Source organism: Notechis scutatus, chromosome 2, assembly GCF_049901735.1.
Source record: "Notechis scutatus isolate UNSWTSFEM ecotype Mainland chromosome 2, rNotScu1.2, whole genome shotgun sequence".
NCBI classification, from domain to species: Eukaryota; Metazoa; Chordata; class Lepidosauria; order Squamata; family Elapidae; genus Notechis; species Notechis scutatus.
In genome coordinates, this window is record NC_142010.1 from 84,728,386 (window position 1) to 84,741,169 (window position 12,784).

A 12,784-nucleotide genomic window follows, 5' to 3' on the forward strand; every position below is an offset into this window, starting at 1 on the left:
TAAACCTCAATTTCTAGAAACATATATTCATGATCAAAAAATTGTTCTTCTCCCATGAGTATCTGCCATTCAGCTAATGTCTAGTAAGGATGCCCTCTTGAGCTACCATATCTGTTGGAGGTTCATTGAGTGTTGACCTGGAGAGAGACTGTTTAGTGAAATTTATTTTATTAATAAACTTACCTGAGCAAGTAGACAGAATGCAGCTTGAGGATGAGAATTGCATGCAGATTCCCAATCCAAGAACTTTTCTGAAATCACATCAAATTGTAAGGTGTAAAATGATGAACTACATGAGGATAACTTATTGTGGTTTTAATGGCATTTAAATGAAATGAAATGAAATATGGGTCTGTTGTTTGTCCAAATCTCAGTATGAGCCTTAACATTCCACTTAAAAACTGAGGTTCTACACCTGAAAGTATCTCTCCATTAAATTTATGACTTGGGGGTTGCAATTCAATTGTCAATGTACCCCCTGCCCATTGATAGGATATGAGGAAGAGTTCCTTTCTCTCCCCCCATTTTTGAACATCCTCCAAATCTTCCCCATTAGATTAAAAGAATCTCTGAAGCAGATCTGGATACACACAGAGGGTAAACAGCCAGGATGATATAGTTGCTAACTACGGATTAAACTACAAGTCTTCCCTTAGCCACGAAGGATCCCTGGATGACTTTGAACCAGCCAATCTGCCTCAGCCAAAAACACTTTACAAAGTTGTTTCAGTTGATAGAATGAAGGGAGATTGTCCTATATGTCACCCTGGTGGAGGAAGAGAGAGTTAGCAAATAACTAAGGTTGGGAAAGGCAGGGGAAATTCCAATGTTTGCTTACCTAGCATAGAATATGTTCTTTAAAATGTGCAAGGCAAAACAACCTCCAATATTGTCCTACATATGTACGACTGCTATTTAGTAGTAGCAATTCCATGGGATTTATTCCAAGTAAGTTGAAAAGATTGCAACCTTTGATATCTAACTATCTTAGAGTCTTATATGACCAGTGGGGGGGGGGAATCATTTTTTTTAACTACCAATTCTGTGGGTGTGACTTGGTGGATGTGGCTAGGCTTGGTGGGCATGGTTTGGTGGGCATGGCAGGGGAAGGATACTGCAAAATCCCATTGCCTCCCCACCCCACTAACCTGCTTTCCAACTCATTCTCCTGTGCAGGGCAACCAAAGAAAACCCAGCCGATCAGCTGGGACTCGGGAGGCAGAGAATAGATGGGTGCGGGGCCAGTCAGAGGTGGTATTTGCCGGTTCTCCAAACTACTCAAAATTTCCACTACTGGTTCTCCAGAACTGGTCAGAACCTGCTGAATACCACCTCTGCTCTGTACATGAGAATTTTATCTGAGCTAGTAAACAAAAACTTTCAGTGCAAAGTCCTCACTTAATCCACCTCATTAATTAATATATTACTTAATAGCATAATGGCATCATCTGAACAAAGGTGAATATTGTACAGTGCCAAACAGTATTACTGTAATATATTCTATCAAAGCACTCTTGAGTATTGCCAGTCCAAACTGATGAGCTTCATGGCACCCATGAAAGCTAATTTTGTCTAATAGTTAAAGCATTAGATTAGGAATAAGAAAACCTGAATTCTGGTCCTGCTTTAGCCATGGCATTTGGGTGACTTTGAGCCAATCATTTTCTCCCTGCCCTAGGAAGAAGGCTACAGCAAACTACTTCTGAAAGTAGAAGTAGGTTGCTAGGACAGGAATCAAATCTAATTTAGAGGTCCTTGGTGCTCTCTGAGCTTGATTGTTTTCTTGCATATGTTTCATTACCCACACTAGGTAACATCATTAGTGATCCCTTAGAGGCATTTTTTAAAAAATTAATACACTACCCCCTTGCCAAAAAACCCTTTGAGCTGGATTTTGGCCACACATTCTAGTTAATTTCCTTTTAATAAATGTTGCTTTGCCTGAATTGGTGCCAACAGAACAACAGGATATGTTCTCTAAAGACACTGCATTTTTAAGCCAAAGGGAACTTTTGTCTCACTGTATTCCAGGCTCTTCCTCCAAGCTCTCCACAGAGCTATTTTTGGACATGGATCGAGCATTTTTTCAAAGCTCACTCAACTTGTGCTTAGAAAGAGCCCAATTGATGGATCACAGATATGGAGGAGAGGTTGTGAGCCATACTTGGGATGTTCCTCCAGCTTCATCCCATGCAGAGGTGATATTCAGCAGGTTCTGACCAGTTCTGGAGAACCAGTAGTGGAAATTTTGAGTAGTTCGGAGAACCGGCAAATATCACCTCTGACTGGAGATTTTACAGTATCCTTCCCCTGCCACGCCCACCAAGCCACACCCACAGAACCAGTAGTATTTTTTTTTAAATCCCACCACTGATCCTATGCCTTTTCTTTGCATAGTCAGGCTAGTAGCAGGCCTGGGGGGGGGGAAGCTGGGTGAAGTAGGAACTCTATCCTTGCTTAGTGGTGCAAGTGATTGTCATTGAAGGGTGAGAGTTGCTGGCTTGGCAGTGCCCAAAAACAGCATGTGGAGCGCTGCCAATTCTGCTCCCCTCCCACTAATGAAAACAGCAAAGAGTATAACCATGAAAACCCACATGTTGGCAAGAAGTGGCAAAAAACCATTAATGCTCTCAGGGGTCACAGAGCCAGAGATCTGTCCCTCCACCCCATCAGCCCAAAACAAAAATAACCAACAATATATTCAGGTAAAGACCTGAAAATTAATGTTTCAAAAGCAAGGTGGTTGTAGTTGACAGGGAAAATAAAACTAATATGAATAATTACTCTGTGTGTGTGTGTGTGTGTGATTGCTGAAAAGTTGGGTGTTTTGTTAGAAGATTTGTTAAAGGTAGAAAAATAATTGGAGAAATATTAAGGCATGCAACAGCTGATGAAGTAGAAGTAAGTAGAAGGCAGCTGCCTGTCCATCAGCTGTTGTGAGGAAAAGTATCAGAAGACAAAATGGTTGTATACAAGTAGTTTTCATCTTACAACAATTCATTTAGTGACTGTTCAAAGTTATAACAGCACTAGAAAATATGATTTATGACCGTTTTTCACCCTGACGACCTTTGCAGCATCTCCATGATCTTGTGATCAAAATTCAGGTGCTTGGCAACTGATTCCTATTGATGACCAATGCCGTGTCCCAGGGTCATGTGATCACCTTTTGCGACCCTCTGACAAGCAAAGTCAATGGGGAAGCCAGGTTCACTTGACAACCGGGTTACTAAATTATCAGCTTCACTTAACAACTATGGCAAAAAAAAATCATCAAATGGAACAAAACTCACTTAACCAGTATCTCACTTAACAACACAAATTTTGGGCTCAATCGTGGTTGTAAGTCGAGGATTACCTGAATAAATACGGTGACCATATTTTCTTGGAAAAAATAAAGGACAAACCTAAAAATGGAAACTCTGAAAGAGGTTCAGGGATAAAAAATATTTATTTTTAACTTTGCTTTACAACTTCAAATATTTTATCAATTGATCAAGATATAAAATACAGAAATACAAAGAAAAATGAAAATAATGAGAAAATAAGGGAGGAAAAGGGGAAGACAAAAATGCAGGGGAAAGGGAAAAAGAAGAAGAAAAGCATTGACTTCTGATTCCTTTTGGTGCAATGAAATAAGGTAATAGCATAAAACATCAACTTTCTACTTTTATGTAATATAGAATAGAATAGAATAGAATAGAATAGAATAGAATAGAATAGAATAGAATAGAATAGAATAGAATTCTTTGTTGGCCAAGTGTGGTTGGACACGCAAGGAATTTGTCTTGGTGCAAATACTCTCAGTGTACATAAAAGAAAAGATCATAGTCATTTCTATAACAACAAACCTATCCAATCAGCAAAACTCAAAGTTTCAATTTTTTCCACCTCGAGGACAATGTGCAAAAGCAGCTTCCAAGTAGAAACAAAACAAATTGTGTTCTTTCCCTTAATCAAAGCAATCAATAACTTTGCTTCACAAAGGAAAAAAAATCAAGAGTGAAACTATGAAAAACTTTGCAAAAACACAGAAATTGAGGGAAAGGGTGTCCTTCACTAAGTGTTGATTCTTGGCAATTGTCTAGATTAGTTCCTGTAGTTTTCTCAGCAAGATTTCAGAAATGGTTTAGCCATTGCCTCCTTCCTACAGCTGAGAGACACTGCCGGCCTGAGGTCACCCAGCTGGCATTACACTTCAGGTGGGACTACAATTCTAAAAATTAGCTTTCTGAAATAAAGGGACTGTCCTATATAATGAAGGATGTATGGTAATTGTATATGTAAATGAACGTTTCTCTCCACATTTACAGAAATGAGAGTTGGGTCTCTCAGAAGAAACCGAACAGCCGAATGCAGTGGGAAAGGGTTATTTAAGAGTGAAAAAGGGTAAAACAAGACAGGTTAGGATCAAGAATGAATAATGGATGAGTTACACTGAGTTGAGTACAAAACTGTGTGGTTAGTTCCAAGGGAATAGACTGAAGGAATTTGACCATAACAGAAAAATTAAGTGTGAATCAATTGTAGAAAATAAGAATGGCTTAAAGTAGGTCTGCACAACAGATGTTCTGTGGGCCATGTGTGCTCTGCCAAACAGCCCAACAGCATATATATTTTTGAAAAGTCAATAAATGTGCCAATATCCAAAATATCCGCAATTGAAAACCTCCAATGTCTCCCGGCCTTCATTGCTGCTGCCAACTCCAACTTTTTGGTACAACAGTTATTTCTTTGCAGCCCATGACGATTTTTCAGTTATTAATGTAGCCCTTTTCCCTCAAGTCTGGGGTAGAAGAGAGAGAAAAATTGGATATGTTGTGGTTGTGAGGAATTGATAAGATCCTTAAAAAAAGAAAAGATAAGTAGTCTCAAAGACAAAAGGCAAGGTAAGTAAACAGGCAAACCTGGGTATAGAATATATTTTGTTACATGCATTTTGCTTCCCACATGCTTTAATTTCTGTAGCTCACTATTTCTTGCTCCTTTCTTCAATTTGTATAACATCCCTTAAGCCAAAAAGGAATAGCATTATGGACAGGCCTCTATGCACATGTGGCATTAACAGAATAACAGAGTTGGAAGGCACCTTGGAGGTGTTCTAGTCCAACCCTGTCAGGAAATATCTCCTTAGTTCTAGGTTGATTAGTTCTTGATTAGTTTTCATTTGTTGCTTCTAGTCCTGCCTTCAAGTGCTTTGGAGAATAGCTTGACCCCCTCTTCTTTGTGGCAGCCCCTTAAGACATTGGAACACTGCTATCATGTCACCCCTAGTCCTTCTTTTCATTAGAGTAGACATATCCAATTCCAGCAACCGTTCTTTATATGTTTTAGCCTCCAGTCCCCTAATCATCTTTGTTGCTCTTCTCTGTACTTTTTCTAGAGTCTCCACATCTTTTTTACATTGTAGCAACTACAACTGGATGCAGTATTCCAAGTGTGGTCCAGCATTAATCCAGCCGTTGCTGGAAACCATCACAAGTACCTTCAAGTGCCTGGAATAATGATGGGAATAGGAATAACTGTAGTGGCTAATAGATCTGCTTTAGACTTATTCATATGAACATTTGAGAAATATTTGAGAAAGTTATTATACTATAATACTACATAATATATAATACCTTTGTTGGATTTCTAATATTGTTTATCTTGTATGGTAGAAATGGCCCATGAATTTTAATATTTGGATGAATAATTCAAGTGAAAAATAAGTTGCTAGAAAACACCATTGAATTGTCTTATATATTCTTTCAATTATATCCAAATGCATTAATTCATAGAGGCATTTTAAGCTGCAACTAATTAAAAATAACTATCATGTGCTGAATGAAGTGGTAAAAAGGCAGCAGTATCGCATTTCTGCACAGGGGCCATGAATAATGCATTATCATGTTGGAAACATGAAAATTTGCTTGAAATGTTTATTTTAGTGTTTGACCACATAAGTGACATCCTTTTAATGAAAATAAGGAAGTATATAATCATAACACTAGAAAGAGTTTATTTCAGGGGGGAAAAAATCTGCAAATATAATTGGGTTTCCCTGTATCTCCAAAGATTTCTATTTACTAACATTAATTTATTCTATCTAGGCTATATATTTCATTTCTTATTATGTCCTCTTGTCATTTATTTGATACCTGGGTGGACTTTTCCACACCTGCAAAACCAAGGTTTTAAAATATTATTTTAAAATAAATCATAAGCATTATTTGCACCCCAAATATAATTTTCCTTATCTGTACAATAAAACTTAATGATAACACACAATAGCTATCATATTGTGTGACTAGAGTTGAGAACTAAATTCTTAACTTCTTCTAATAACTGAATATTAGTAATTACAGGTAGCCCTTGACTCACTGTTCGAAGTTGCAATGGCACTGAAAAAAATTACTTATGACCAGCCCTCAGACTTATAACCATTGGTTCAGTTGAGATCTGCATATGTGGGACTGATTGGGGTAGATTGCAGGGGTGACACTGAAATATAATTTTATCATATTTTATCTATATCTTAAACTATTGTATTCTATTTCAATTTCATTTTAGACTGTATTTTATTCCAATTTCATTTTAAATCGTATTTTATTCCAATTTCATTTTAAATCATATTTTATTTCATTTTAGACTGTATTTTATCCAATTCCATTTTAAATTGCTTTTATCAAATTTTAGTAATAATTTGTTTCTGGAACTTTGCACTTTGATATGGCCCAAGGGCTAATCAATCAATCAATAAAGAATGTTAAATCATTGCAGCATCCCTGCAGTCATGTGATCACAATTTGGACACGTGACAACTGTTATGTATTTACGATGGTTGCAGCATCCTGTTGTCACATGATTATCACCATTTGCAACCAGCTGGCTTCCGGGAAATGGCAAAGGTTGTAAAATCAGGCAGTGTCACATGATGACTTAACAACCACATCGTTTAGTGATGGACGTTGCAGTCCCAATTGTGTTTGTAAATTGAGGACTACCTGTAGATGTGGAGACATTGGATTAATGATAGGGAAGTACATGTATCTATTCCTATTGATTTATTTTTATTGTACTTCCTTGTTTATTAGTGGAATGATAGATCACCCACCTTAAAAGGAATTTGCGATAAAGAAAAGCAATGAACCTACGGTATAAAAGTAAACATTTAAAAAAAAGCAACTTGTCAATTTAAGGAGAGACTTGATTTGAAAAACAAATCCTAACAGCTGTTGAACAATGGAATAAAACTTACTGTAGAGAAGGTGTGGTTTCCTTGATCAGAGAATGTTTAAGCAGAGACTCTTAGGGGATGACATAGTGGGTTTTCCTGCACTGGGCAGGGGTTGGGTTAGATGATCTCAGGGCCCCTTCCAACCCTTATATTCCCTGATTTTGCTGCTCTTGTGCTGTTGTATTCATTTGTCAGTCAGTGCTATTTCTCCTATTTTGAAATATCATTGTTCCAAAGAAAGTTCTATTTCCATTTTTGAGTGTTTGGTAATAATATTTTGGGGGGTAACATGAATTTCTCATAGCACAACAGTTTAGGTCTTGATAACGCTAAATGATGAACCTACGTAGAATTAATTACCAACCATTGCTAAGTATTTTTTTTCCCAATTTTCCAAAATAGTTCTCACCAACATCAATAACTAAGTGGCCATTGCTATCAGAAATGATACTACGAATGAAATGTATCAACCAGTGAATTCTAGAAAATTTAAATTAATGCAATGCCATTTTCAAAGGATATAGCACTATTTATGAATTATTTTTATAATACATTCTGGATAACTAAACTCTGAGATCAATTCATCTGGATCTTTTTTTCTGCTATATATGGGGAATTCCTCAAAGCCCTCCCCCCATGTTCCTTTTTATACCCACCCTCACATCTCCCCCAAAAACGTAAAATTAATCTTTGGGGAAGGGTTATTTTTCCCTTTCTCTCTTTTTTCCCTTTTCTGTAGAATTAAGAAGGAAAGGGGTGAAGGTTTTCTGTGGAAATCAAATCATTTTTCCATCAATGTTCTCAAACTGTTAAAAATAGCCTCAAGTCAGTCCCATTGTGTTTCCATCCTATTGGTGGTGGGAGCGAGTATAAAAAGAGGAGCAGCTTACCTTTTTAATGGATGCTTCCTGCAGCCAATCTCATCTTTAGAATCTAAAAACCAAACCAAACAAAACCCTTATATTGGACTCACTTGCCTTTTCTGAAGAGGTCCATGTCTTCAGGTTCCTCCTGTGGTCTTCTCAGTGGTTGGGAGCCTGAGTTGTCCTTCCCAGCTCTACCATGCAGTCTTTCAATCTGACTTTTAGCTGCAGAGCCCAACTCTTCATTCTATAGTTTTCAAGACTTTCATGAGAGCCTGTGATAGTTGATGCAGCATTGAAGATATTTCTCTGACTTAAAATTATATGGATATACCGTGTTCTTAAAAATACCATTAACAGTTCTGACAGGGATATTTATGTAATAACATCTAAAAAGATGGCGGACCTTGTTTTATTTGTAATCACTTTGGAAGTGTTGACTGGTTCTTTAGTACAACACAGCTTAAGAGCGTTGGTGGCTCAGTGGTTAGAATGCAGAATTGCAGGCTAATTCTGCTGGCTGCCAACAGTTCGATTCTCACCAGGCTCAAGGTTGACTCAGGCTTCCCTCCTTCTGAGGTTGGTAAAATGAGGACCCAGATTGTTGGGGGCCATTGGCTGATTCTGTAAACCGCTTAGAGAGAGCTGTAAAGCACAATGAAGCAGTATATAAGACTAAGTGCTATTGTTAAGCAGAGAACCATTTCTCATACATGATTAGGTCTCTAACCTTTTACAATTTCTCTGTTCCTATTTTTCGCACAGCTCATATTTAGATATTTGAATGTTCTCCAAATGGTTCTCATACGTTTTGCTGTTGAGACCATCGGAACATAGATGTAGCTCCCATGGATCTCTGGTTACATTTCAATGTCTGTGAAGTCGAACATTATGGTTCGTTCCAACAGGTGAAGCCTGCAAAGATGGTCCACTAAAGTGGGTTGATTGGGAATATCCAGTGTGTAGTAGATGTCAGCAGAAAAGCGGGCTGGGCAAACTGAATTATGGTTCTGAATTCTCTTGATACAACATCTGAATTATACAACATCTGGAAATATACTGTAGATACAATTTCTTATCTATGCTGCATTTTCTCTGGGATCTGATAGGGCTTGCAAAATCTGCAGTTTACTCCTGAAGATTCATACATAAAACTAACCAGGAATCCAAGTATGCAAAATTTGGGAAGTGTTTCTGTCCTGACATGACAACTGTTTTTTTTTAATGTTATTTAAAGTTCCTTGATGAATCATTTCAAAAGAAATTCTATGAATCTTTAATTGTACTATTCAGGAGGTGGATTGTGTAATGCAGACATATTGGTCTGTTTGTCTTGATAGTGTTAGTTATTGTTAGTCAGTTAGTGCTGACACATACTTCTCTTTCAAGTCAATTAACAGATTCAGAAGAAAACACTTTCATAACAGGTCAGTCCCTTAATTGTAGTTTCTCTTTCCTAAAGACTTTCTTGTTCCCTCCCAAGATTCTTGTTCATCACAAATACCTTTGCATTTTGTAAAAACATACCTGCAACATAGACCGCTAAATGTAGCATTCATTTAATTGGGCCTCTTATAGACCCAAAAGCTGTGTCCATCTGGGATCAGTGCTACACTCTGCATTCCCACAACCCCATTAGTCTTGGGCCGATCTTCAGCAACTGAGCTAATTCACTTCCAGCTCCTCTGCTGCTTGAGAAGTAATGCTAGGAAGACAGCTGGCAGAACTCCTTCTGGAGCTAAAGGTCATCTGATATCCATTGATGGGAGTCCCTCCTCATCTTACTTCTTGCATCCTGGGATATTCTCACTTGTTTCTGGAACCACCTTCCCATTCCTTCTTATTTTGGAGTTATTCTCTAGAGGAAGCTTTGCCGTATCTGCCATATAGTCCTCAGAAAGAGACTCAGCAAGGAAATTATTTGCAACAAATTGAACAAGAAATTATGAAGGGTGGAGCAGATACTGTCAGAGCAGTGAGTTTTCTATTACCCATGAATAGTGGGATGGCCTTTCAGACTACTTTATTCTTCTAAGGAACAATGAGAATAGTATGGCAATGCAAGCCAGTGCAGAAGATAAGTGTACAGAAATGCCCTGGGACAGCTAAACTTGCCTGGAAACATAGAAATTTTCAGTAGCTGAGTCAGGGGTGAAATTCAACCACCTCACACCACCTCGTACCACCTTGGGAGAAGTGGTAGGGACAATTTGAATCAGTTGGCCATGGCCATGTCTGCTCGCCTTCTTCCTTTTAGAGACCGAGTCCCACCCCCCAACACCTGCCTGCCTTGTACAGATTGAGTCCCACCCCCCACGCCCACACACCTTTTAGAGACTGAATCCCACCCCCCCACCCCATGCCTGTCGGCCTTTCAGAGACTGAGTCCCACCAAGCCACGCTCACCAAGCCATGCCCACAGAGCTGGTAGGGAAAAATTTTGAATTTCAACCCTCAGCAGAGTATACTATAAGAATTGTCCCATTTGGCTTCCATTAGTGGGAAGGATCAGGACCTCTCAAAGGTTGTCTTGGAAAATTGAGAGGATTCTTCAGGACAAAATTCATTTGGGATAAGCAGGTTGTAGAAAGAAGAAGAATGAAAGTGAATGTGTAGTATTCAAATCCACTTAATTTTTTTTTGGAGGGCGGCGGATATTTTATCCGCTTTTCATTATTTTTATAAATAACTTAAGGCAGCAAACCTAACTAATAGTCCTTCCTCCTCCTATTTCCCTTCAAAAACAGCCCTGTGAAGTGAATTGGACTGGGAGAAAATGACTGGCCCGAAGTCACCCAGCCAGCTTTCATGCAACACATGGCCACCATTGAATAAATGATCATTTCTCCATCTACTGTTCTTCAATTGTATTGGCCAATGTCTATTGGCCATGCTGGCTGGGAATTCTTGGAACATTAAACAATCACATCTGGAGGACATCAGGTTGGAGAAGACTAGAACAAGATGTCAGTGGGCGTGAAAGACAGAAATAGCCAAGTGAGATGTCACAGTGTAGAATAGATAATATTTGCTGAATCTTCTGCTCCAGTCTCTGTGTATGTCTGGCCCTTCAAGCACAAAGGACAGTGATTAGTGGTTATTCATCTCCCAGCAAATAAAGCTGGGTGGTAGGAGAAACTCAAAGAGGGGAATGCACTAATCACTGTCCTTTAATTGTTCCACCTTAATATAATGAGAATACCAATCACAAGCCTCTCAAATAAGGTGGAACAAAGCTTAGCTATCAGACTGAGAGAATTATGCCGTCATGCCTTTCTGCTAATTTAAGCATAAGAGAACTACAACTAGACAGTGAGGAAGAGTATGTAATCCAGCACTTTTATCTTCACAGTGACCAAATTGATGCTTCTCAGGTGCTCACTGCATGGAAATGTGTCCTCTTCCACCAATGTTTCTTTGCAATTGGTGTCAGAAATCATACTGCTTTTGTCCTAGTAGCAAGACTGATTTTTGAGACCAATTACTCTGGAAGAACCTATCCTTCATCAATTTATCCCATCCTGTTTTAAAGCCTTCCAGGCAGAGGTGGTATTCAGCAGGTTCTCACCAGTTCTGGAGAGCCGGTAGCGGAAATTTTGAGTAGTTTGCAGAACCAGCAAATACCACCTCTGACTAGAGATTTTACAGTCTCCTTCCCCTGCCAGGCCCAAGCCACACCCACAGAACTGGTAGTAAAAACATTTGAATCCCACCACTGCTTCCAGATAAATGGCCAACAGCTCTACAGAATAATTACACGCTGTGTGAAAAATGTCCTTTTGTTTCCTAGATCTTCCAATCAATTTTCAGATGGTCATTTTTTCTATTGTTTTGAGAAAAAGTTTCTCAATGTCCACTTACACCTCATATCCTGGATGATCCCTGACTCTAGACCAGGAATTCAGAAAAATTGGCAACATTGCCACAGTCTTCCAGTGTATGTGTGGCCAATACATTTCTCCTCCTTTTTGCATTTTAACCAATAGCAATAGCACTTAGACTTATATACTGCACCACAGTGCTTTAAAGCAATATCTGAGCAGTTTACAAATAGCAATAGTAATAGCACTTATATACCGCTTCACATGGCTTTACAGCCCTCTCTAAGTGGTTTACTGTATCAGCATATTGCCCCCAACAATGAGTCCTCATTTTACTGACCTCAGAAGGATGGAAGACTCAGTCAACCTTGAGCCAGTCAGGATTGAACTCCAAGCTCTGGGCAGAGTTAGCTTGCAACACTGCATTCTAACCACTGAGCCACCAGGCTTCCTCATCACTTCTCTCGGCCTTTTGGCTAAGATCAAGTATAGTATATGTTCTTATCAGTTTAATTTTTTACATTTCACGGTAAAGGGCAAAATATTTATTTTAATTTTTTTCCAGAATTCAGACATAAATTTTATTTCTTAAAACCCCTGAAATCACCAATATACAGGGCCTGACATCCTCCACTTTGGAATGTATCACTTGTACAAAACTTCAGGAGGCAGAAGTTGTACACATCTACTGTAGAACATATATAATAATTCTCTCTTTCTCTCTCTCCCTCCCTGCCTCCCTGGACTCTCTCTTTCTCCCTACCTCCTTCACCTATTGTTTCCAAATGGCAAGACATAGTTATATATTCATATGCTGCCTTTTAGAAGATACTCAAAAGATTTCCAGACACTAAAATGTAAGTTAATGAACACAATATTAT

At 38.6% G+C, this 12,784-nt stretch overlaps 1 non-coding gene across 1 annotated transcript; it reads left to right on the forward strand.

Annotated features, from left to right (window-relative positions):
- The first annotated feature begins 12,357 nt into the window (after nucleotides 1–12,357).
- Nucleotides 12,358–12,556, forward strand: LOC113432620 (U2 spliceosomal RNA). The gene has a single exon (XR_003373550.1). It is a non-coding gene; the product is annotated as a U2 spliceosomal RNA (small nuclear RNA).
- The last annotated feature ends 228 nt before the right edge of the window (nucleotides 12,557–12,784 follow it).